The 25927-nt window shown below is 38.6% G+C and overlaps 1 pseudogene; it reads right to left on the reverse strand.

Moving 5' to 3' along the window:
• Nucleotides 1-155: 155 nt before the first annotated feature.
• LOC110816821 (neutral/alkaline invertase 3, chloroplastic-like) lies at nucleotides 156-25182 on the reverse strand (annotated as a pseudogene).
• Nucleotides 25183-25927: the final 745 nt, after the last annotated feature.

Consider the following 25927-nt stretch of genomic DNA (forward strand, 5'->3'; position numbering starts at 1 on the left):
ATTTAAGTTGTTTAGATAGGTAAGTTGAGCCATAAATTATAGTTACCTATCCTTGTGTGAAAGCAGCTTCAGAATCTTATATTATATACGTCTGTTGGGAGTTCTTTTGACCATGCTTTCTCTTGGGGTTAGCACTTATCATGCAAGAGAAGGCATTGACAAGCTAAAAATCATCTTTAGTTATTAGAATTTTTGCTGCACTTGGGTCTGGAAGTAGAAGCTTAGCCACAAGGTATCCAAGAATTGATCATGTTTGGAATAACCGTACTTGTTTCCCGATGAACCTTTCTATTTTCATGTCATAGTATTCAAGCCACATGTCTCTTGATATGTGTATTTCAGTAACTTCAACAGCTCTTGTAGTGATTTTTGGTCTTTTCATCTTTATGGCTGCAACAGTAAGCTATAAAAGTTCATTTTTAAAATCTTAAGTCGCACTGCCTATTGTAGACTGATTCAACATTGACAGTTGGATATTTGACTTAGTTTTCGATTTATCTCCTAAAATTTATGATGTTTTGTTAGTAGTGATAGAATTTGAGTTAGTGGCAGATTGCTCTACCATTTCTTTTTATTTTTAGTTCAGTTGTAAAGCCTATTTAAAAGGCATTTCTGGTTGCTGAATATATCATCCCACTGCATCTAAAATTCCAATAGCAATTCATACCCATAAAATGTTTTAATTAATACTTTTATTTTTCTACTACATTCATTTCTTGTCTGCTATATTTTTCTTTGCTGCCGCAAGTTTGAGTTTAACAAAGCTCTCTTCTTCAACAATAGTGGTATCAGAGCAAAGTATGGTTGCAATTGAGCGTGCATCTCATGGTGACAAATGGCAATGTCGTGAGTATTTCTCAACCATCAATTCCTATCTTTTCATGGTGAAAACTACGAATTTTGGAGCATTAAAATGAAGACATTATTCAAGTCTCAAGATTTATGGGAATTGGTTGAGAATGGGTATTCTAATTCGGATGAAGAAGGCAGGTTAAGAGAAAATAAAAAAGGGATTCCAAAGCACTATTTTTCATCCAGCAAGCAGTGCATAATATATTTTTTCTAAAGTTTCAACTTTAAATACAACCAAAGAAGCATGGACGACTTTGCAAACAACATACAAAGGCTCATCGAAGATAATTATGGTAAAACTTCAATTTCTCCGTCGTGACTTTGAAATGTTGTAAATGAAAATTAGAGAATCCATACATGAATTTCTTTTACGAGTTGCAACGGTTGTTAATTAAATGAGATCTTACAAGGAAGAGATTTCTGATCAAACCACTATTGCAAAAGTGTTAAGGTGTTTAACTCTAAGTTTTGATCACATTGTTGTAGCCATTGAGAAGTCTAAGGACTTAGCTAGTTACTCATTTGACGAGCTGATGGGTTCTTTGTAATCCCATTGGCAAAGATTGAATCAGGTGAATGAAAAGACTAAAGAGAAGGCTTTTCAAGTGATGGGGGAGTCTCCCAAATAACAAGATGATTCAAAGAAGGCACAAGTAGAGGATGTGGTAGAGGAGGTTATCGAGGCAGCGGTAATTGAGGTAAAGGCAGAATTGCTGGACAAGATGAACAAAGGGAGATGATTGGAAAATAAAAAAATTACAAAAGTAATATTTAGTGTTATTATTGCAAGCAATACGAGGATGTAAAGGTAGACTGCTAGAAAGAGAAAATCAAGCAAATTATGTTGAAGATGAGGAGGAGATTAAGCTATTTATGGCCTATCAAGATGGCACTAAAGCTTCAAGTGGCATATGATTTTTGGATAGTGGTTGCTTCAACCATATGACCGGGATCAAATCTTTATTCAATGAGCTGGATGAGTCATGTAAGGTGAAAGTAAGACTTGGTGATGATGGCAAAGGCACGGTGGCATTAAACAATGGTCATGGTAACACAAAACTCCTTCACAATGTCTATTTTATTCCTACTTTATCACAAAATCTATTGAGCATTGGGCAGCTTATGGCTAGTGGGTATTCTATAATGTTTGATGATGTTTCTTGTGTGATTAGAGATAAAACATTTGATCGAATTATTGTTGATGTTTAAATGGAACTTAATAAGCTTTTCCAACTTGAGGTTTTTAGTGTTAAAAACCATGCTCTTATTGTCAAAGAAAATAAAGAGTCAAAATTGTGGCATCTACGATATGGACATTTGAATGTAAAAGGTCTACAATTATTGAGATAAAAGGAAATGGTGTTCGGGCTACCTAAAATTGAGTCCTTAAATTTTTACGAATGGTGCATTTATGGGAAACAATGTAAAAAACCATTTGCTATAGGAAAGTCTAGAAGCACATATGAGTTTGTTGAACTTGTACATACTGATTTGTGTGGCCCTATGAAAGCACAATCTTTTAGTGGAAGTCAATATTTTTTGTTGTTTATAGATTATTACAACTGTATGAGTTAAGTCTACTTCCTCCAATTCAACTCTGAAACGTTTGAGATCTTTAAGGAGTTCAAGGCACTCCTTGAGAAGTAAAGTGGAAGAAGCATAAAGGCATTGCATACTGATAGAGGAGGGGAGTTTCTATCGAACGAATTTAATCAATTTTGTGAAGAACAAGGTTTGCACAGAGAATTGACAACACCACATACACTATAACAAAACAAAGTGGATGAACGTAAAAACTTAACAGTTGTTGAAATGGCAAAAAGGTTGCGAAAAGATAAGGGGCTGAAAATGTTGTTGTTGCTATCTATCTATTGAATTTATCTCCTACAAGGGCTGTTCTCAACCAAACACCATATGAAGCTTTGAGTGGTAGGAGACCTTAGGTAAGCCACTTAAAAATCTTTGGTTGTATGGCCTATTCCTTGATAGATTCACAGAATCACAGCAAACTTGATGAAAAATCTGTGAAATGAATCTTTGTTGGTTATTTCTCTCAATATAAAGCATATAGGCTCTATAACTCTTTGAGTGGAAAGATAATTGATATAATTGAATTTTATAGATATTTTTCTATTTTATTTGAGTTAATTTTGATCGATTTTTGCCAGATATGCTGTTGGATTGTCTCTAGCACTTTTCAAGAATGATTTTAGAACTTGAAAGCAAATTAGAATGGGTTGGAACAAGATTTGGACAAAAAAGGGTTGAAACATGAAGATGTGGGAGAGATGGCCATAGCACACAACTATGTGTTATGGAGCCAACATTTTTATTTCTTAGGAGGAGTGAGACATGGCCATGTTCCTGAAAGACACGACCGTGTGCCCTATACTGGGTTAACACAGCCATGTGTTAAGAAGGCAACATTTCTATTTTGTTCCACAAAAGAGACACAGCTGTGCGCCTAGGAGACACGGTCATGTCATGTTTAAAAGCTAAAAATTGACATAATTTTGAGGAAGACACAGCTGTATGTAAATTCGACATTGTCGTGGGACGTGCCAGATTAGAAAATTAGGTTTTGAACGATATAAAAAAGAGAGGATCTAAAAAAGAAAAGGGGAGACTAGAGGAGGAGAGGAGGGAAGACAGCTGCAGACATCAAGAACTTATTTTTGTCGGTCATTCTTTTCACGTTTCTTTTAGATTTCATTCATATAATTTTCATTAGGATGTGTAACTAAACTCTTCTGTTGGGATCTTTGATGAAACCCTAAGGGATACTTTGTGATTTTCTTTTTCAATCTATGAAAAGTTTTTTCCCCAATCCCTATGTGTTATCTTGTGGCTTAATGCATAAATAAATTGATCACCTATTTATTGATTTATGATGAATGATTGGATTGAGAGATTGATTGTTTATTAGAATAGAAAGTTAGCACAATAAATTAAATGTAGAGATATTAGGTATGATCTATATATTTGATGATTGAATGTTAATGCACTTATTCATACTAATCCATAGAGATATGTGTGTTATAATGAAGTAGGGAAGGTAATTGATCTTTAGAAAGAGATTACTACATGATTGAATGAAATTGGAAAAAAGTTCTAGTTGCAGATTGAATTAAGGAAATTCATAGTTGAACTTAGGGTGGATTCTAAGATCTTGACTATTATTATATCTTGATTGTTAATTGAGAAGAGATTACTACATGATTGAACGAAATTGGGGGAAGTTCTAGTTGTAGATTGAATTTAGGAAATTCATAGTTGAACTTAGGGTGGATTCTAAGATCTTGACCGTTATTATATATTGATTGCTAATTAATCTTAGTCCATTGTTTTTTTTTTGTTGTTGTTAAGTTTTAGTTTATACTCATTCTCTTAGCCATTGGACAAATAATATCAATTAGTTGTGATTCTAATAATTGTTATAATAGTCCTTATTGCTATAGTATGTGTTCGAACTAGTGCACTTGCTAGGTGAGTTCACATAACAAGAAAGTTTTGGCTCTGTTGCTGGGGACTAATACTAGCAATATTAAAGTTGACTAATTTTTATTAATTTGGTACTTTTACCTTATTTTTTTTGTTTTACTAGTTATTTACAAGGGGTTCTGTAGTGCATGACAAGAAGAAACAAAGAACCATTGATTTTTCATACATAAATCGAGAGGACTCGCCACAGACTGAGAGCACAAGCAAAAAGTAGACTTCTCCCATCTCGTGTCAGAAATTTGTTGAGAAGAGGAACAACAACAATGGTTGATGAACCAGAAGGGTGAAGAGAGTGCACAATGATGGATTATGCTATTCTATCTCTTACTGGAATTGAACCAAGTGTCACATGGTCAGCTGTAGCAGCTAACAACTTTGAGATTAAGCCAGCCATCATCTAGATGATTCAGTAAAGTGTACAATTTTTTGGGTTCCCAGCTGAAGATCCAAATGAGGACATTGCCAATTTTCTGGAAATCTGTGATACTTTCAAGCATAATGGAATGAGTAATGATGCAATTAGATTGAGACTTTTCCTTTTCTCATTGAAGGATAGATCTAAGGCTTGGTTGAATTCGTTACCAGCTGGTTCCATCACTACTTAGGAGGATATGGCTCTACCTTTTTGAGCCAAGTACTTTCTACCTTCAAAGACAGGTAGGTTGAGGAATGAAATCACCACTTTCGCATAAATAGATGGAGAATTTTTGTATGAGTCTTGGGATCGCTATAGGGATTTGCTAAGGAGAGTTCCTCACCATGGTCTACCTATGCTGCTGCAAGTACAGACATTCTACAATGGTCTCACAACCAATATCAAGATAATGATTGACATAGCAGCTTGAGGAACACTGAACAATAAGACACCTGAGGTTGCCTACAAGTTGATTGAGAAGATGGCAAACAATAGTTACCAATGGGAGAAGGAGAGATCTTCATCAAGAAATAATTACGGCTTGCATAGTGTTGACAACTATACAGCTCTATCTGCACAAATTGAGGCCTTAACTAAGAAGATAGACAGCATGAATAGGTGACAGCACAAGCAGTGCAAGTTCAGAATTATGAAGTTCAACAAGGGAATCCTTATTCTAATACTTATAATCCTGGATGGAGGAATCACCCTAATTTTCCATGGGATAACCAAAATAATCAAACAAAAGCTTCCCCGCTAGCTCTGCCCCCATTGAATGAAGGCCATACATAGAGGATATGCTCGCCAAATTCATGATAGCAACGAACACTAGGCTACAAAGTAATGAAGCCTCCATCAAGAGTCTAGAGAACCAAATTGGGCATTTGGTAAAGTTGATTTTTGAGTGTGCTCAAGGAACTTTGCCAAGCAACACAGAGACCAACCCAAGAGAGTATGTGAATGCTATAGCATTGAGGAGTGGAAAATAGTTAGTAAAGTTAGAACCAAGGAAGATAACACAAGTAGATGAGAGAAACCCAAATAAAGAAGAAGAAAAAAAATAAAAAGAAATCAGGAGAAGGAGCTACCCAATCAAGGAAGAGAACACTCTAACATTGCATACCTAGGGAGATTGAAGCAACAGTAAAAAAATGAGCAATTTGGTAAGTTTTTGGATATTTTTAAACAACTGCATATTAACATTCCTTTGGTTGAAGGTTTAAAACAGATGCCTAGCTATACAAAGTTCCTAAAGAAGATTCTCTCAAATAATAGAAAGTTGGAAGACGTGGCCATGGTGATGCTTAATGAAGAATGTTTAGCTATTTTATAAAACAAGATGCCACAAAAGTTGAAGGATCCAGGTAAGTTTACTATTCCATGTAACTTAAGTGATCTTTCAATTGAGAAAGCATTATGTGATTTAGGAGCTAGTATCAATTTGATGCCATATGATGCTTACAAGAAGGTAGGATTGAAAGAACTTAAGCCTACTGCGATTACTTTATAATTAGCCGATACATCTATTAAAATTCCAGTTGAAATAATAGAAAATGTGCTTGTTAAGGTTGATAAGTTTATATTTCCAGTAGACTTTGTGATCTTAGATGTGGAAGAGGACTTTAAGATACCAATGATACTAGGAAGATCATTTCTAGCAACTATTAAAGCTTTAATTGATGTTTATTATGGTAAATTGACTCTTAGAGTATTTGATGTGGAAATTATTTTTTATATGTCTGAATCCATGAAATATGCACATACTTCAGATGATACTTGTTTCATAATGGATACACTTAATTCTGTCGTGCAAGGTGTTTCTCAAGAAAATTAACTTAAAAATGCATTAAAACAAGGTATCATGAATGGAGAAAAGAGTAACATGAAGAATGAAAGAGTCAAGAGCAAATAGATTTGATAGAAGTGAGACCTCAGTTTAATACACAAAAGAACTTCATATTTGAGGAGATTAGTAACTCTAGTGAAGATAAAGATAAGTCATCAACTAAAAAACCACCAGACAAGTTAAAATCAAGGTGGTCGGGACCCATGGATAGGGGTGGTCCTAGCTCTCTCCAGGCTAATGTAGGAGCATGCCCTAATTCAAGTTTTATCTTGGAGGAGAGATTAGAGCAGCTAAATAGGGGGCAAGAAAGAATTGAAGAACGCCGAAGGTGAACTGAGCATTATATGATGGCGTTCTTTCAGCATATAGGATTCCAGCTCCCACCCTACCTACCATCAGACAGTTAGTCTCACTTTTGTTTTTATTTTATTTTATTTTATTTTTTATTTTCATTTTCTTTATGTTTTTTTTTTTCAGTTTATCTTTACCTATTATATCTTTTAGTTCCCTTCTCTCCTTTACCACTAACTTGCTTGCTTAGTTCGCCTTTAGTGTTGTCAGTATGTTTTTAGGTTCTTTTTTTTTTTTTGCAAACTTCACTGAGGCTGCAGTGGATGCTACTCCATCAAAATTTCAGGGAAGTTTCGTTTCTTTTGTTGTCATTGCCTTTTATTTTTTTGCTTTACGAACTATGGGGACATAGTCGAAATTAAGTGTGGGGGAGTGGTATTCTAATTATATATTTGTTGTTATTCTCTAAATCTTAATTAAATCTTAATGAAGTTCTATGGTTTGATCTTGATATGTCCTGTTGTGTCATGACTACCTATGATGATAATTACGACATTAAATCTATATATAATGGGATAAGATTGTTTGTGGAAACAATTTAGCAATGGAAGTATTTGACCTTATTTAGTTCATTCAAGTTTTAATAGTTTAGGATCTTCTACATCTTTTGAGTCGTGAAATTCGTTCTTTTGTCTAAATTGAATAATTCCTTACAAAAGAAACATATTTTGGTATAAAATTACATATGTATGCAATAAAAATAGTAATAATAATAAAATACTCCGCTGATCACTCAATTTTACACCACTAAGGGGTGTAGCTTAGCGGTTCGACACCATGCTAGCTTAACCAAAGGTCTCCAATTTGAGCCCTGGGAATGCAGCTGCTTTAATAGGGAGAGCTTACTCCTTAGTGGACCAATTGGCTCAAAGAATAAAATGGTGATTATGAGTAAACCTAGTAAAAAAAAAAAAATTACTTTGCTGATCACACAATTTTACACCACCAACAGGCGTAGTTTAGCGGTTCAAATGCAAATCATTCTACAATATCGATATTTATACATGATCGGTGAAATGATAAGAGAAAAATAGATAAGATGTTAAGCATTAAACCTCTTGTTCTATCGAGTCGATCATGTTGAGGAGCTGTGTGCTTCGATCCATCTTATCTGAAACAATTGGAGAAGAGAAAAATTGTTTTGCCGAGAGGAGAGAGATTGTTTCTCTTTTCCAATCAGCAGTGCTCACCAAAAGGGGTGGAGAGTTATAATGAGTTTAGTTTTTATAATAGATTGCCAATAATCAAGGTCATTTCTAGTGATTAAATATTTACATTATCAATATTGTATGCATTAATGAACTTGCATATTTTTGAATTTTATGTTCCGAATTTTGATTAATCTTGCCAATAGTTTTATATTTTTTAAAAAAGAAAACAAGAGTTTAATTTAATCGATTTTAATATTATATAAACAATAAAGATGGATTTTCTCTGTAACGGCCCCGGAAATATTAAAATGAAATGAGTATTTAAATATATCAAATGCGGAAGCGAGATCAAAATTTCAGTTAACATCCCTTACACGAAAAACCAAAAACGTACTTAAAATATAAAAGATTAAACTAACTAAGAGAGAAACTCGAAAATAAAACTATGAGTATGACTACAGAGTCTCTAGGCATCCCCTTCGTCGTCCTCCTGCGGAACGGGCTCGGGAACCATGTCTTCCTGATCTGAAATGGTTAAATAAGAAGTGAGCTACACTAGCCCAGTAAGAACATCACGATATCTCACCGTCACGGAGGTAAAGGTGGGTAGAAAAACACAAAAAGACCAATGGAGCATAATTTACAATAAACTCGTTTATTAACATGAAAACCTTCACCATCCACTTACCTCGGTGGAATTTATGAAAACAATATAAGAAAAATAATAACATTATCATAATCATGGAATAATATAAGCTGTAAAACATAACACTTATCACGCCTCTTGTAATTCAATCATTGTACAACATATCTTTTTCTCATTTACCAGCCTACTAGTATCCGTGGGGGTCCATAGGGGTTCCGCTACCCGTTAACCTTTAACATTCATAATCAGTTTCCAGGGCCGTCCCCATACCCCGTCCGGTATGGGCGCCAAAACCATAAGATCTCCATACCCCGTCCGGCATGTCAGACCCCAATCCCGGTAGGGTTCCCTACGGACCCGGTCCGTCCACCATCTCCCAGGATATCTAGTCAGGCTAACCCCATCATACAATTATCAGTCTACACAATCTTTCATTTTCATTTTCCTCAATAAGCATCATCAATTCACATTTAAAAAAGCAAATCGTAATTCATGCCAAACAGACAACATACAGTATCAGTTCTTCAGTCTTTCAACCCATAATTAATAAAACAGTAATATATGCACTGGAAACTATAAAATGAACACATCAAACCTCATAATGCATTTAAAGCTGTAAAACAGGCCAAATAACAGTAAATTATCAATCACACTAGATTCAGGCTCCATTAGCAACCTTAAGCAATTTCACACATGCGTTAATTCAAGAAATACCGTTTTATCATTTTTAACTTTAATACCGTGATAGGAAATAGGGTGAGGGGTCCTTACTTGTTTTCGGGATCCGAATACGATTCACAGTGCGCCTGCAGGCCGTCCCTAATTTTCCTTGAATTTTTCCCGGGGAACTGAAACACACTAACAGTACCTGCACGTGTTCCAAAAAAAATCCAAATTAGGCCCAGGGCCCCTTTCAGACCAAATCGCAACTCCGGCACGGCGGCTCCGCCGTGCTCCGGCGACGGCACCACCGCTGGCGGCGGCGAGTCGCCTCGGGTTGGCTATTTTTGGCCGTTTTCGACCGAATTCGGCCACACTCGCATTGGTCCTTGTCAGAAAACAACCCTAGGGCCCTCGGGGGGCCAAAAATCACGGAAAAGCGGAGCTTACTGGCGGCGGCGCTCTCGGGTACGGCGGCTCTCCGGCGAGGTTCGTGTTTTGGTGATTCGGCTTCGGTCAACCTGTAGAGAAAAGAATGGTGATCACGGTGATATAAAAATTGCATCGAACGGAGGCCGGGAAGGACCTCGTCGGAGGCAAAAACCGAGAGGGGCGCGGCGGCGCCGCTGGGTTTCGGCCGCGTATTTCGGCCGTTTGGCCGGGATTTCGGCCTCAATTTGGCCATAGGAGGAATCAGCGGAGAAAAACGAGTCGGGGGTATGAAATTTACCGCGATCGGCGGTCAGGAATTTCCCCGGTGCGGCGGCGGGTGGCGGCGGTCGGCTAGGGTTTGTGGTCTGGTGTGGGGGTTCTATTTATAACCCCTTGCCTTTTGATCACAGCCGTTCATTTCGTTTTAATCTGGGCCGTTCGTTTTTGATTGAATCTGGGCCGTCCGTGCGATTGAATCTGGGCCGTCCGATCGCGCCCACGCGGATCGCCAACGTGGCTCCTTTCGGAGTGACGCAGTCTTGCCACGTGGCAGGCCCCGGTTGGCCGGGACTGCTGACCGGGCCTGCTGACGTGGCTGCTGACGTGGCCCCCCTTTTTTTTTTTTTTTTTTTTTTTTTTTTTTCCTCCTTTCCGGGTGCTACAACTCTCCCCCCCATAAAGAAATTTGGTCCCCAAATTTGCCTCATTACTCTTGATCAAACAGATGAGGATATTGGGCCCTAAATTCTGATTCCAGCTCCCAAGTCGCCTCCCTAGGCGTGTGGTTCTGCCACAAGACTTTTACAAATGATATTTCCCGGTTACGGAGTATTCTGCTTTCTCGGTCCGTGATACTGACCGGTACTTCTTCATAAGACAAGTCCTCTCGGAGTGAAAGCGGTTCATGAGCCACGACATGAGAAGGGTCCGGATTGTACTTGCGCAGCATAGATACATGAAACACATTGTGAACCCGGGAGAGCTCAGGGGGCAGTGCAAGTCTGTAGGCAGTGGTACCAATCTTGTCTAAGATTTCAAAGGGTCCAATGTATCTGGGGTTTAATTTTCCCCTTCTGCCGAACCTACTAATTCCCTTGAAGGGGGTGACTTTAAGAAACACCCGGTCACCTTTCTCAAAGGCCAGGTCTCTCCTCCGGGTATCAGCATAGCTCTTCTGCCTACTCTGAGCTGTCTGGATGTTCTTCTTGATCTTAACTATCTTGGACGTGGTTTCTTCCACCAAATCCGGGCCAAACAATCTTCTATCGCCCACTTCCTCCCAACAAATCGGTGACCTGCACGGACGCCCGTATAGCGCCTCGTATGGGGCCATGCCGATGCTTGTTTGGTAACTGTTGTTGTAGGCAAACTCTATCAGGGGTAGATGGTCGTCCCAATGGCCTCCGGAGTCAAGGACACAAGCTCGGAGCATATCCTCCAGCGTACGGATTGTCCTCTCTGATTGTCCATCGGTTTGGGGGTGGAAGGCAGTACTAAGGGACAGCTTTGTTCCCATAGCTTGCTGGAAACTATTCCAGAACCGAGAAGTGAATCTGGGATCCCTGTCGGATACCACTGTTACTGGGACCCCATGCAGTCTGACTATTTCCCGGACATACATTCTTGCCAACTTGTCCAACGAATCAGTCATTCTGATGGCCAGGAAGTGGGAAGACTTAGTGAGTCGGTCAACAATTACCCATATGGCATCGTGTCCCGATCGTGCCTTGGGTAGTCCCGATACGAAGTCCATGGTGATGTGTTCCCACTTCCATTCTGGAATCGGTAAAGGCTGAAGCAACCCCCCTGGGCGTTGATGTTCTGCTTTGACCTGCTGACATACCAAGCACTTAGATACAAAGTCGGCTATATCTCTCTTCATCCCATTCCACCAGAATCGGGGTCGCATAGTTTGGTACATTTTTGTACTTCCTGGATGCATGGCAAACCTTGAACTATGGGACTCTGTCATGATGTCTCTTTTTAATTCATTGTCGTCTGGGACACACATTCTGTCCTTGAAACGAATCAATCCGTCGGCAGAGATCTGAAATTCTGAGTTCACTCCCTGTTCTGCATCCTTCTTGCGGTTTACTAGGGCGGGGTCGATTGACTGGGCTTCCTTTATTCTTTGGATTAACTCGGGTTGGACTGCTAGGTGGCTCAAACATGTGGCCCTCTTCAGATCTTGCAGTCGAACCTGCTGCGTAGCCCCAATGGACCTGCATTCCGAAACCATCAGATGGGCTAGGGTGCCTGCACTCTTCCTACTGAGGGCATCGGCTACTACGTTGCCCTTACCTGGATGGTATAGGATGTCACAATCATAGTCCTTGAGGAGTTCCATCCACCTTCTCTGACGCATGTTGAGATCCTTCTGAGTGAAGATGTGCTTCAAGCTCTTATGATCGGTGTAGATCTGAAAGGTCTCTCCATACAAATAATGTCGCCAGATTTTCAAGGCGTGTATGATTGCGGCAAGCTCCAAGTCATGGGTAGGATAGTTCTTCTCATGATTCTTTAGCTGTCTAGACCCATATGCTATAACCTTTCCATGCTGCATCAGGACACAACCCAGGCCCAGATAGGAGGCATCACTATAAACTGTATACCCTCCTGATCCACTCGGTAGAGCCAGCACGGGTGCAGTAGTCAGTCGCTTCTTCAATTCGGAAAAACTCCTTTCGCAGTTCTCATTCCAATCAAACTTTGCATTCTTCTTTGTGAGTCGGGTTAGAGGGGCCGCTAGACTGGAGAACCCTTCGACAAACCGGCGGTAATAACCCGCCATCCCTAGGAAACTGCGAATTTCCTTAACTGTTGTCAGCCTTTCCCAACCAAGTACCGCTTCAACCTTTTCGGGGTTCACCGACACCCCTTCCTTCGATATAACATGTCCTAGGAAGGCGGTTTGCTCGAGCCAAAATCCACACTTGCTCAACTTTGCATACAACTTCTTTTCCCTGAGTACCTGGAGGACTTGGGCAAGATGATGAGCATGTTCTTCTCTACTTTTTGAGTAGACTAAGATATCATCGATGAACACGATGACAAATTTATCCAAAAACTCTCTGAAGATTCTGTTCATTAGATCCATAAAGATGGCCGGGGCGTTGGTTAGCCCAAACGGCATAACTAGGAACTCATAGTGTCCATACCTGGTTCGGAATGCCGTCTTGGGGATGTCTTCAGCTCTCACTTTCACCTGATGGTAACCTGATCGTAGATCTATTTTAGAAAAGACCTGTGCACCCTGCAACTGATCGAAAAGGTCATCAATCCGGGGGAGAGGGTACTTGTTTTTAATTGTTACCTTGTTTATCCTTCTATAATCAATACACAGTCTCAACGTTCCATCTCCTTTCTTTGCAAAAGTAACCCCGGCACCCCATGGGGAAATGCTGTGTCTAATGAAGCCACTGTTTTGTAGCTCAGTGATTTGTTTCCTTAGCTCTTCCATCTCGATGCGGCTCATTCGGTAAGGAGCTACCGAGATGGGTTGGGTTCCTGGCTGTAAGTCTATGGTGAACTCGACCTCTCTGTCCCCTGGTAGACCGGGCAGTTCATCCGGAAATACGTCTGGAAAGTCTCGGACGACTGGAATCTCTTGGATACAAACTTCCTTCTTGGGTTTACCTAGTTAGGGAAAATACAATATCAACGCACTGGGAATTAAGAAGAAAAGAATTTGTCATTAGGGAGAATCAGTACCGAATAATTTTATTAACTTGTAAATGGCTCCTCGTTGGGAGGATTAAATACAATCTTTTTATTAAAGCAGTCTATGGTGGCGTGATACGCCGCCAGCCAATCCATTCCTAGGATTACATCAAAATCCCCTGTGTCTAACCCTATCAGGTCTACCCTCAATTTCTTATCTGCTATCTCCACGGCACATGCCCTGTAGACAACCTCTCCTAGTAATGTCTCCCCCCCAGCGGTAGATACCAACAATAATGAATCAAGTCTATCAGGTGATACACAAATTTTGGAAGCAAGAACATGTGAAATAAAAGAATGTGATGCACCAGTATCAAACAAAATATGAGCAATGTGGCCAGAGATAGTATACATACCATGTACCACGTCCGGGTCTGCATCGGCATCCTTCTGGGTAAGGTTGTAAACTCTGCCCTGGATTGGAGGCCTCCCTTGATTCTGGTTCCTAGGGCACTCCCTTGCATAGTGCTGGGCACTGCCGCATATGCGACAGGTGTTGTTGAGGCGGTAGCAGGGTCGGTCCCCATGATCCCTGCCGCAGTACTGGCAGGTCTTCCCACGAGCTGCCCCCATAGCCTGAGGAGGGCCCTGAACGGCAGGCCTGGGTCTCTTACTGGGTTGGACAGGCATGGTAGGCGCTGGCCTGCGGAGCGGGGCTGAAGGTCGGGAACTTCCCGTTAGCTGACGGCGGGTGTCGAAGCTCCTTTCTATGATCTGCGCCTTTGCCAGGACTGCCGAATATGTCTCGAGCTCCATCACCAACAAGTGCTGTCTGATCGCCGGGCGGAGACCCCACTGGAATTTCCTGGCCTTTCGGCCCTCATCCAACAATGTCTCCGGGGCATGTCGGCCCAGCTCCAGGAACTTACGGGCATACTCCGACACTGTCATATTACCCTGGACCAACTGAGCAAATTCCATTTCCTTTAAATGTTGGATGTGTTTAGGGAGATACTCCGCATGGAAAGCCGCTAGGAACTGCTCCCAAGTAACTGGTACAGGCAGGGTGGCCCGCTTGAGCTCCCACCAGCGTACTGCTTCCCCTACCAGCATGTAGGAGGCAATGGCAGCCCTCTGCTCAGGAATTACTCCCAAGGTCTCAAAGGCTCTCTCAGTCTCCGCCAGCCAGTATTGGGCCTCTTCGAAAGAGGATCCCCCTGAAAAAGTAGAAGGGTTCAGTCTCCTGTACCTCTCTATGAAGCCGGGGTCGATCAAGGAGGGAGCGGGGTCCCGAGGTAGAGGGACTGGGGCCGGCTGAGGGTGAACTGGGGGACCCTGTGGTGGCGCCTGCTGATGGGGTGGGGGCACTGGAATGTGCTGTGGCGGTACCTGTTGGTACTGTGGCTGTGGTACCAGGTCGTACCGCGGCTGTGGTGCCGGGTGGTACTGTGGAGGAACAGGCTCCTGCTGGGGTGGCTCGGGATCAGCCTGCTGTAACGGGGGCTCAATCTGCGCTAGCGGAGGAGGTCCGGGTAACTCCCTTCTCTCCTCTTGCCTTCGCTGGGCAGCTACGAGAGCTTCCACCATCTCATATAATCTGTCCAAATCCTCCCGAAGCGAATTATCTTGGGCCGCTCGGTTTAGTGGGGGCCTTCCTCTCCTCATTTCTGTGTACCTGCATTTACAAGGAATGGTTGAGTAACGACCAATCGGTGAGTATTTCTTTAAAGGACTATAGTTTAAGGGATGGGTCCGAGGAAATGCGGCTCTGATACCAACTGTAACGGCCCCGGAAATATTAAAATGAAATGAGTATTTAAATATATCAAATGCGGAAGCGAGATCAAAATTTCAGTTAACATCCCTTACACGAAAAACCAAAAATGTACTTAAAATATAAAAGATTAAACTAACTAAGAGAGAAACTCGAAAATAAAACTATGAGTATGACTACAGAGTCTCTAGGCATCCCCTTCGTCGTCCTCCTGCGGAACGGGCTCGGGAACCATGTCTTCCTGATCTGAAATGGTTAAATAAGGAGTGAGCTACACTAGCCCAGTAAGAACATCACGATATCTCACCGTCACGGAGGTAAAGGTGGGTAGAAAAACACAAAAAGACCAATGGAGCATAATTTACAATAAACTCGTTTATTAACATGAAAACCTTCACCATCCACTTACCTCGGTGGAATTTATGAAAATAATATAAGAAAAATAATAACATTATCATAATCATGGAATAATATAAGCTGTAAAACATAACACTTATCACGCCTCTTGTAATTCAATCATTGTACAACATATCTTTTTCTCATTTACCAGCCTACTAGTATCCGTGGGGGTCCATAGGGGTTCCGCTACCCGTTAACCTTTAACATTCATAATCAGTTTCCAGGGCCGTCCCCATACCCCGTCCGGTATGGGCACCAAAACCATGAACCTCAATACCCCGTCCGGTATGAGGGTGAAACGGGCCGTCCCCATACCCCGTCCGGTATGGGCGCCAAAACCATAAACCTCAATACCCCGTCCGGTATGAGGGTGAAACGGGCCGTCCCCATACCCCATCCGGTATGGGCACCAAAACCATAAGATCTCCATACCCCGTCCGGCATGTGAGACCCCAATCCCGGTAGGGTTCCCTACGGACCCGGTCCGTCCACCATCTCCCAGGATATCTAGTCAGGCTAACCCCATCATACAATTATCAGTCTACACAATCTTTCATTTTCATTTTCCTCAATAAGCATCATCAATTCACATTTAAAAAAGCAAATCGTAATTCATGCCAAACAGACAACATACAGTATCAGTTCTTCAGTCTTTCAACCCATAATTAATAAAACAGTAATATATGCACTCGAAACTATAAAATGAACACATCAAACCTCATAATGCATTTAAAGCTGTAAAACAGGCCAAATAACAATAAATTATCAATCACACTAGACTCGGGCTCCATTAGCAACCTTAAGCAATTTCACACATGCGTTAATTCAAGAAATACCGTTTTATCATTTTGAACTTTAATACCGTGATAGGAAATAGGGTGAGGGGTCCTTACTTGTTTTCGGGATCCCAATACGATTCACAGTGCGCCTGCAGGCCGTCCCTAATTTTCCCTGAATTTTTCCCGGGGAACTGAAACACAATAACAGTACCTGCACGTGTTCCAAAAAAAATCCAAATTAGGCCCAGGGCCCCTTTCGGACCAAATCGCAACTCCGGCACGGCGGCTCCGCCGCGCTCCGGCGACGGCGCCCCCGCTGGCGCCGGCGAGTCGCCTCGGGTTGGCTGTTTTCGGCCGTTTTCGGCCGAATTCGGCCACACTCGCATTGGTCCTTGTCAGAAAACAACCCTAGGGCCCTCGGGGGGCCAAAAATCACGGAAAAGCGGAGTTTACCGGCGGCGGCGCTCTCGGGTACGGCGGCTCTCCGGCGAGGTTCGTGTTTTGGTGATTCGGCTTCGGTCAACCTGTAGAGAAAAGAATGGTGATCACGGTGATATAAAAATTGCATCGAACGGAGGCCGGGAAGGACCTCGTCGGAGGCAAAAACCGAGAGGGGCGCGGCGGCGCCGCTGGGTTTCGGCCGCGTATTCCGGTCGTTTGGCCGGGATTTCGGCCTCAATTTGGCCATAGGAGGAATCAGCGGAGAAAAACGAGTCGGGGGTATGAAATTTACCTCGATCGGCGGTCGGAAATTTCCCCGGTGCGGCGGCGGGTGGCGGCGGTCGGCCTCTGGTTCGTCTTCTCCGGCGAGCGGCGGGCGGCTAGGGGTTTTGGTCTGGTGTGGGGGTTCTATTTATAACCCCTTTCCTTTTGATCACAGCCGTTCATTTCGTTTTAATCTGGGCCGTTCGTTTTTGATTGAATCTGGACCGTCCGTGCGATTGAATCTGGGCTGTCCGATCGCGCCCACGCGGATCGCCAACGTGGCTCCTTTCGGAGTGACGCGGTCTTGCCACGTGGCAGGCCCCGGTTGGCCGGGACTGCTGACCGGGCCTGCTGACGTGGCTGCTGACGTGGCCCCCCTTTTTTTTTTTTTTTTTTTTTTTTTTTTCTTTCCTCCTTTCCGGGTGCTACATTCTCAAAATAAATTACTTCAACTGATAAAAGACATTATATTGGCACCTTTGAGAACAATTAATTGCTGCTAAAAATTAGATAATAGATAATAGAATTTTACCAGGGAATTTATATTGTCATAAAAAGTCAAAATGTTGCAACATAAATTTGCGGCAAATAAAGGAAGCCATGTATCTATTTCATGCACAACCTGTCCATTTCTTTATTTGAAAAAAAAATAATTTAACTTTTATATTGACAAAAAGAAGTACAAAAGAAACCGAAATAAAATAGTTTATTTTTATGTTCTAAAATCTAAAAAAAATTCAATCTCCTCTATTGCAAGACATTAAAACTTCTCTCTCTTTGTTAGTTGCATCTCATTGCAGTCATCACCCATCATCTCTCGTTATTCATTGAAGTATCAGTTTTCTTGATCAGTCATTAAATATTATATTTTAAACAGTAAATATACATTACTTGATTCACTCATTTGTACTAGATTAAATTATTTATTGAAGTTAAACCATAATTTATTATTTGACTGAACTATAAATTTAGTCGTATTTCTTTCTAGTACTATGTAAGTCAGCAAATAATGAAAGTCAGCACAATAACATCCAATGCAACATTTACTTTTTCCTTTTTAAAAAACACATGGATAAAAACCATTCTGCTTAAGCAAGTGAACAAAAAACTAAGACTCGTGAACAACTATATATCTTTTAGAAGTCCTTACTATATCTTTGGCTATGTTATATACTATCTGATTACACATTTACATCCAATTAAGAATAAGAGAAACAAAATGTGGAATGAAAGTTACTTTTAAATGCAACTAAAAATTAGACAATAGACAACACAATTTTAGCAGCTGATAGATTTCTCACTAAAAGTCAAAATGCCACTAACTCAACATACAGCAAATAAAGGAAGAAACTTGTCCATTTCATGCACAACCTATCCATTTCTTTAATTGGAAAAAAAAAATTTATTTAACTTTTATATCAGCAAAAAGAAATACATAAAAAGCTGGAAATAAAATAGTTCATCTTTATGTACTCAAACCAAAAGAAAATTTAATCTCCTCTATTATAAGACATTAAAGCTTCTATCTATGCATTAGTTGCATCTCACTGCAATCGCCATTAATCACCTCTCATTATTTATTAAAGCATCAATTCCCTTGATCAATCATCAAATATTATGTTTTAAACAGTAAATATACGTCATTTTATTTATTCATTTGTATGAGATTAAATAATTCATTCAAGTTAAGTTCTACTTTATTATTTAATTGACCTACAAAATTAGTCATATTTCTTTCTAGTACCGTATTAGTTTATACAATGTAAGTCAATACAATAACATCCATTACAACATTTACTTTTTTTAAAGAAAAAATCATCCTCCATTACTAATAAAAACCATTTTGCTCAAGTAAGTCAACAAAAAAGTTAGGCTTATAAATAAATATATATCTTTCAATAGTCCTTACTACATCTTTAGCTAAGTTATGTACTATTCGATTAAACTTTTAAATCTAACTAAGAAGGAAAGAAACAAAATACAAAATGAAAGCTTAAACATCCTCAAGTAACAACCCAAACTTTAGAAAAATATTCATCAAGTATAAAATCTGTACCTGGTTCCTTTAAAAATGGCCCTATTATAGTTAAAAATTAGACAATAGACAATATAATTTTTAGCTGTTGATTTAGACTATCACAAAAGTTGAAATGTTGCTAGGTAATATATGACAAATAGAGGAATTCATGTGTCTATTTCGTATCCACCCTATCTATTTCTTTACTTGAAAAAAAAAAAGTTGTTTAACTTTTATATCAACGAAAAGGAGTACCAAAAAATAAAAATAAAAATAAAATAGTTCATCTTTGTCTTAAAACCTAAAGAAAATGTGATCTACTTTGTTGCAAGATACCAAAGCTTTTATTTTTGTGTTGGTTGCATTTCATTGTAGTCACCATCAATTGCCTCTCATTATTCTCTGAAGTGTTAATTCTCATAATTGGTCGTTAAATACTATATTTTAAATAATAAATATACATCATTCGATTCACTTATTTATTATAATATTAAATAATTCATTCAAATTAGGTTCTATTTTATTATTTGATAGAATTATAAATTTAATAGTATCTATTTTTAATACTGAATCAACTTATACAATAGCACCTAATATAACATTATTCTTTTAAGATAAAATCATTATTCATTAACAATAAAAATCATCATGCTCAAGTAAATGACCGAAACCATCATGCTCAAGTAGGTGAAGCAAAAACTGAGGAGGTTCATGAACAATTATCTATCTTTTAGAAGTCCTTACTCATATCCAGCTAAGCTATGTATTATTCTTATTATACTTTTGAATCCAACTAAGAAAGGAAACAAAATGCAAAATGAAAGCTTAAACATCCTCAAGTATAAACCTAAACTCAGAGAAATATTCATGAAGTATAAAATTTATACTTCGTACAAAATTTACCATATAACTAAGTAAAACAAAATCTAAACTAAATTAAATTTTAGGACAAAAAATTTGTATCTTAGTACAACATAACATTAAGAAAAAAAAAAGACTAAAACCTTAAGATTTAGATGTAACACTGTAGTTTTAGAGCTTTATTAAGACATAATACATGCTCAAAATCTCATAGTTATCTTAAGATAGGTCTAGAACACAAGAACAATTTTAAAACCCTACACAACCTTTTGGAAAATTTATCTTGTAACCTTATAGGTATCTTAAAATAGCTCTAAAAGCCAAAAGTTTCCTTATCCTTAACTACCCTTGAACCTTAACATTGTTTATCCCAAATTCTATAAGCAGTAATGAAGCACTACAAAAGGACCAATGAGTTGTCCTGCTTGATATTATCAGGACCTTGATGCAATAAATTTCGGTTTTATCCAAGTAATACCTTAAAAGAGTATTACTACCTCTTATACAACATATTATAGAAATTAATATTACTTTTAGACAGTTAAGTAAAGACATTAATTAAGAACAATTGAAAATGTTATATCATTTGTTAGACAAAATGGTCCAATAAATCCTTAATTATATATTTTTATAAATATTGAACCTTTCAACATGAATTTCATTAAAATTTCTTGCTCCAATGTATAGATTAATTAAATCTCACTTCTCTTTAGATATTAAAATTTGATATATATAAAAAAAACATATATGATGTAAATTAAAGAATAAATGTCTTGCTTCCTAGTAACACTGTAACGGCCCCGAAATTTTAAATGAAGATGTATGTATTAAAAATCTCAAATGCGGAAGCGTAATAAGAATTTTGATTAACATCCCTTACACAATAACCAAAAACATACTCAAAACATGAAAGAATAAGCTAATTAAAAGAGATACTCGAAATAAAAACTATAAATAGAGCTATAAAATCCTTAGGCGTTTAACTCGCCGTCTTCCTACGGAACAGGCTCGGGAACCACGTCTTCCTGATCTGAAATGGTTAAGTAAGGAATGAGCTACACTAACCCAGTAAAGACATCACACTATCTCACTACCATAGGAGTAAAGGTTGGTAGAAAACAAAAACAACCAATGGAGCATAATTTATAACAAACTCATTTATTAACATAAAAACCTTTACTGTCCACTTACCTCGATGAGATTCATAAAAATAACCTATGAAAATAATAACATGATAATCATCATAAAATCATATACACTTTGTAACAGGACACATGTCCTACTTTTGCACTTCAATAATCAAACAATAAATTTCCTCTGTTACCAGCCTACTAGTATCCATGGGGATCCATAGGGGGTCACCGCTACACGTGAACCATTAACATTAATAACCTGATTCCAGGGCCGTCCCCATACCCCATCCGGTATGGGTGCCAAGACCATAAACCTCGATACCCTGTCCGGTATGAGGGTGAAACAGCCGTCCCCATACCCCGTCCGGTATGGGTGCCAAAACACATAAGGTCTCCATACCCCGTCCGGTATGAGAGACCACATTCCCGGTAGGGTTCCCTACAGACCCGGTCCGTCCACCATCTCCCAGGATATCTAGTCAGACTGTCCACATTATCCACTCATCAATTCACATAACCTTTTTGCCCTTTTCCTTGGTCTCAATCATCCAATCATACACAAACATGTAAACCAGTGATTGACACCAAATAAGACAACACAGTATCGGGTTCACCGTAATACCAACCATAATAAAAGAAACCATGATTCATGCATATGAGACCATAAAATAATTACATCAAATATCATACTGTATTCAATTGGACTAATTTCCAGGTTTATGCACAACCCTTCAATGCATCATCTAGGGGCAACCAAACGAGTATTGCGTTATATGGCTGGAACACTTGATTATGGGTTGTGGTATGAGAAAATATCATATTTCAGACTGGCTGGGTTAAGTGAAAGTGATTGGGCTGGTTGCTTGGAGGATAGAAAGAGCAGTTCAGGTTACATATTCAATCTCGGATTAGTAGCTATTGCCTGGAGCTCAAAAAAACAAGCTACAACAGCTCTGTCTTCATCAGAAGCAGAATATGCAGCTGCAGTGACATAAGCTTATCAAGCAGTATGGTTCAGAAGAATTTTGGTAGATCTCAGTCAAGAGAAAAATGAAGAAACTACTATTTATTATGACAACAAAACAATAATTGTTATGTCCAAGAATCCAGTCTATCATGGGAGAATAAAGCATGTTGATATTCAAGTTCACTTCATCCGTCATCTTGTGGTAGATGGGTCAATTAAATTACAATATTGCAATACCAATGAGTAGGTAGCTGATATTTTTTCAAAATCTCTCCTACGACAAGCATGTCTACTTGAGAAATCTGCTTGGTTTTTGCAACTTTGAATCAATGGGGAGTATTGAAGACTAATTCAATATTGACAGCTGGATATTTGACTGAATTTTTGATTTATCTCCTAAAATTTCTGATGTTTTGTCAGTAGTGATAGAATTTGAGTGGCAAATTATTCTACTATTTTTTTTGTTTTTAGTTGAGTTGTAAAGCCTATTTAAAAGACATTTCTAGTTGCTGAATATATCATCCCATTGCACTTAAAATTCCAGCAACAGTTCATACCCATTAAATGTTTTGATTAATATTTTTATTTTCCTACTGCTTTCATTTCTTGTCTATTATATTTTTCTTTGCTGTTGTAGTAAATTTGCAGCAAGTCTGAGTTCAACAAAGCTCTCTTCTCCAAAACTGCCAACATTCCTTCATTATTGCTTTATTTTATAAAACATCAACAAGGTGCCATATCCAATATGGATTCAAGCATGACAACTCAGGAAACTTATCCCTAAATATAACTGCTACAAAGGGTTCTTTGGGACAATGAATAAAACATTAGCTGCAGAGAGAATATTTAAGCATAACAAACTAACCTGCCATAGCAAAGTTGGCCAAGAACCACCATTGTGGTAAGACCAAGGCCTACATCAGAAGGAAATGTAATGAGAAAGGCTGACGATAATGAAGAAATAAATCATAAATAAATAATACAAGAGCATATATCTTGCATGTTCTTAGGATCACTACCAGTGATTATTTGCCACTCTTGACCTTCAAGAGTGGGATAACATATCTTGAATGCATGTCTGCTACCAAATCTGCCCGTTTCGCTTCAATAAGATCCAGCATGGCATGTGACTGGTTAGCTGTTGCCAGACTGCTTACAACAAACCGCATGTTTCCTAGAGAAAAAAATCAGAAATCCATATGTGCTAGCTGTAAGTTTCCAATTAGATAACCTCCTTTATTGGGCATCCATTCCACCAACCAATGAGAAATTTTATATGGGTAAATATTGAACTTATTAATTGCATCATATGAGTACTCCTCAGTCTTTTAATGATAAATCTCATTCAGTTTTCGCAAATCAATCCAATAATACTTACTGATGTGGAATGAAAGAGCAAGTAGGCGATTATTCAGTGCCAAGATAGGATCAGCTGATCCATCTTCTAGAGTAAGTATTTCATGTGCACAAAGTAAGGCAGAATAAAATAGTGCCTACAAGGAAAAAAAAGGGATTAACTGGAGATACCATAAGAAAAGAAGGTAAACAAATAAGATCTCTCTGTTACCAACTTATAAATTTAAATAATGGCCGATTCATATAGGCTAGTGAGTCAGATCATAATCTGCTGTTTCCACCAATATGTTACAAACATACTTAATGAAGAAACCAGATCTCCATGGTGTCAAATATGTAAGCTATGAACTATCTCAAAAATATATGCTATAAACTATACAATCTCCACCATTCTGGGGAGTTGCATCATTCGAAAATAACCAAAAATACAATGAGTAACAATTCCAATAGTTGAACATTTTCTGAATCGACCAGACTGGAATCATATACTTATTACACCTGCCAGAAACTCACTTGAGAAGCACCAAGATATGATATCAGTTTAACTCAAGCTTGTCAAGTACTTAATCCTAGCTTTATTTTTAAACTTCCACTGTTATTTCCCAAAATGATTTAGTTTTATAATTTCACTTCCAGCACAGTTGCTGGAACAAGCTCTTATTACATCATGTGCTAAATTATTTTGTACCCCCACTCTTTTGCTATAAAAGTCACAAGCTCCAAAAAATCAAAAACTGAATACCAAATGTCCATTAGCATTTCAAATGAACCATAAAGACAATTTTTCCCTTGCTTGAAATAAACAATTGACAGGCACATATGGCTATTCAAACAACTGTAAGAACAAAAAAATGAATATGCCTTGATGATTCCTCATTCCACATACTAATTCTATATTCTAAATTAAAAAAATACTACTTCAATACCAGGAGAACTAATCACCTCGATTTTGAGAGGATGACCATGAATTCCAATCGTGCAAAAACCATCAGTCACCAATAATGTAGCAAACATGTTAAAACCATAAGCAAGACAAAGCTTCAATATCATTTTAATTCCAGTTTGCACGTCAACTCTCTCTTGAATAGATAGATCAACAGAGCACTTTCCATATGCACGCAATCCACCATAAACCTACAAAAGAAGTAGAGGTAAAAGGAATTATGAAAAAGGAAAAAAAAGTAAAAACTCGTCATGATAAATAAACACAATTCATATGTCATATTCTGAACAACTTCTGGCATGATATAAAGTTTGCCGCATACCAGAATAGACTGGTGCAACAATGCTAATTGCTACCTCTCCAAAGTAAGGATCCAATGCTTCTTCTATAGCAGAATCATCACAATCCAAGGGAACAGTTTGCACCATGAAACTAGTTGGCATCAACCCTGATAAGGGCTCTAACAGTCCATCATTTGTCGCAGCTCTGTAAAGAAAGTCAAAAACAAAATACATATCAATTATGTTTGAGGTGAGCAAGAGACTAGGATATAATTTATCGGATGGTCATGGCCCCACTAGGGATCGCTCATGCACAGATTTACCTAGTACTCAAAGTATTTTCTAAATTACATCACTGCATGGGTTTTTTAGGTGCCAATAGTCACATTCTCACAACTATGAAACAAGTAGTCAATTTTATTCACAATATAGTTACATATCAAGAAGATTCATTAACATGATCATAATCTTGTAAAAATATTATAGAAAAGGCACATATTGTCCTGTGTACATTCAACCACACATAAAAACCAGTTACTAAGAATTTATGGAATTATCTTGATAGCCAGATTTGAAAGTGAACTCATTGATAGAGGTTTAACTATGTGGACTACTTATGAACAAATTAGATGGATGCTTATTTGAAAAAATACATTTCTCTTATATGATATTTTTTTCATAATCAAAAAGTGCCTAATCAGTAGAGGGATTTCTTGGAAAAGCCCAGCTGAGATATGAACAACAAAAAGAAAGATGCATATCACGTGTATATGTTGCACTTCTTAATTTACAGAAACAAGCAAAAAAGTGTTTTAGTCCAAACTGCTATTTGCAAATGATTAATTGCCAGAATAAAAAGCAAATTCCATTATTTAACATCCCCAAATTCCAGAACACTTAGTTTGTATCCCCTATTATTTAATTTAGTTCATTAGCACTATCCACAAACCATGCTCCATTTCTGTCGGTAGTTGTTCCCCTAAACTTTTCATCATGTTGTAATTTGTAGCTTAGAAGCTGGAACCTGTTTGTTGTTTTATTCCTATGCAATCCACTTCCTAACCCCTTAACTAGTTGGGATCCCATGAAACCTAGTGGCATAGTAGGACACATGAAAAATTGTTTATACCTCTGTGCCCTTTTTTTCAAAAAATTTACAACTCATTTAGGATGAAATCTTGAATCCAATTTGCTAAAA

Source organism: Carica papaya, chromosome 9 (assembly GCF_054855325.1).
Source record: "Carica papaya isolate Zhongbai chromosome 9, ASM5485532v1, whole genome shotgun sequence".
In the NCBI taxonomy this organism is placed as follows: Eukaryota; Viridiplantae; Streptophyta; class Magnoliopsida; order Brassicales; family Caricaceae; genus Carica; species Carica papaya.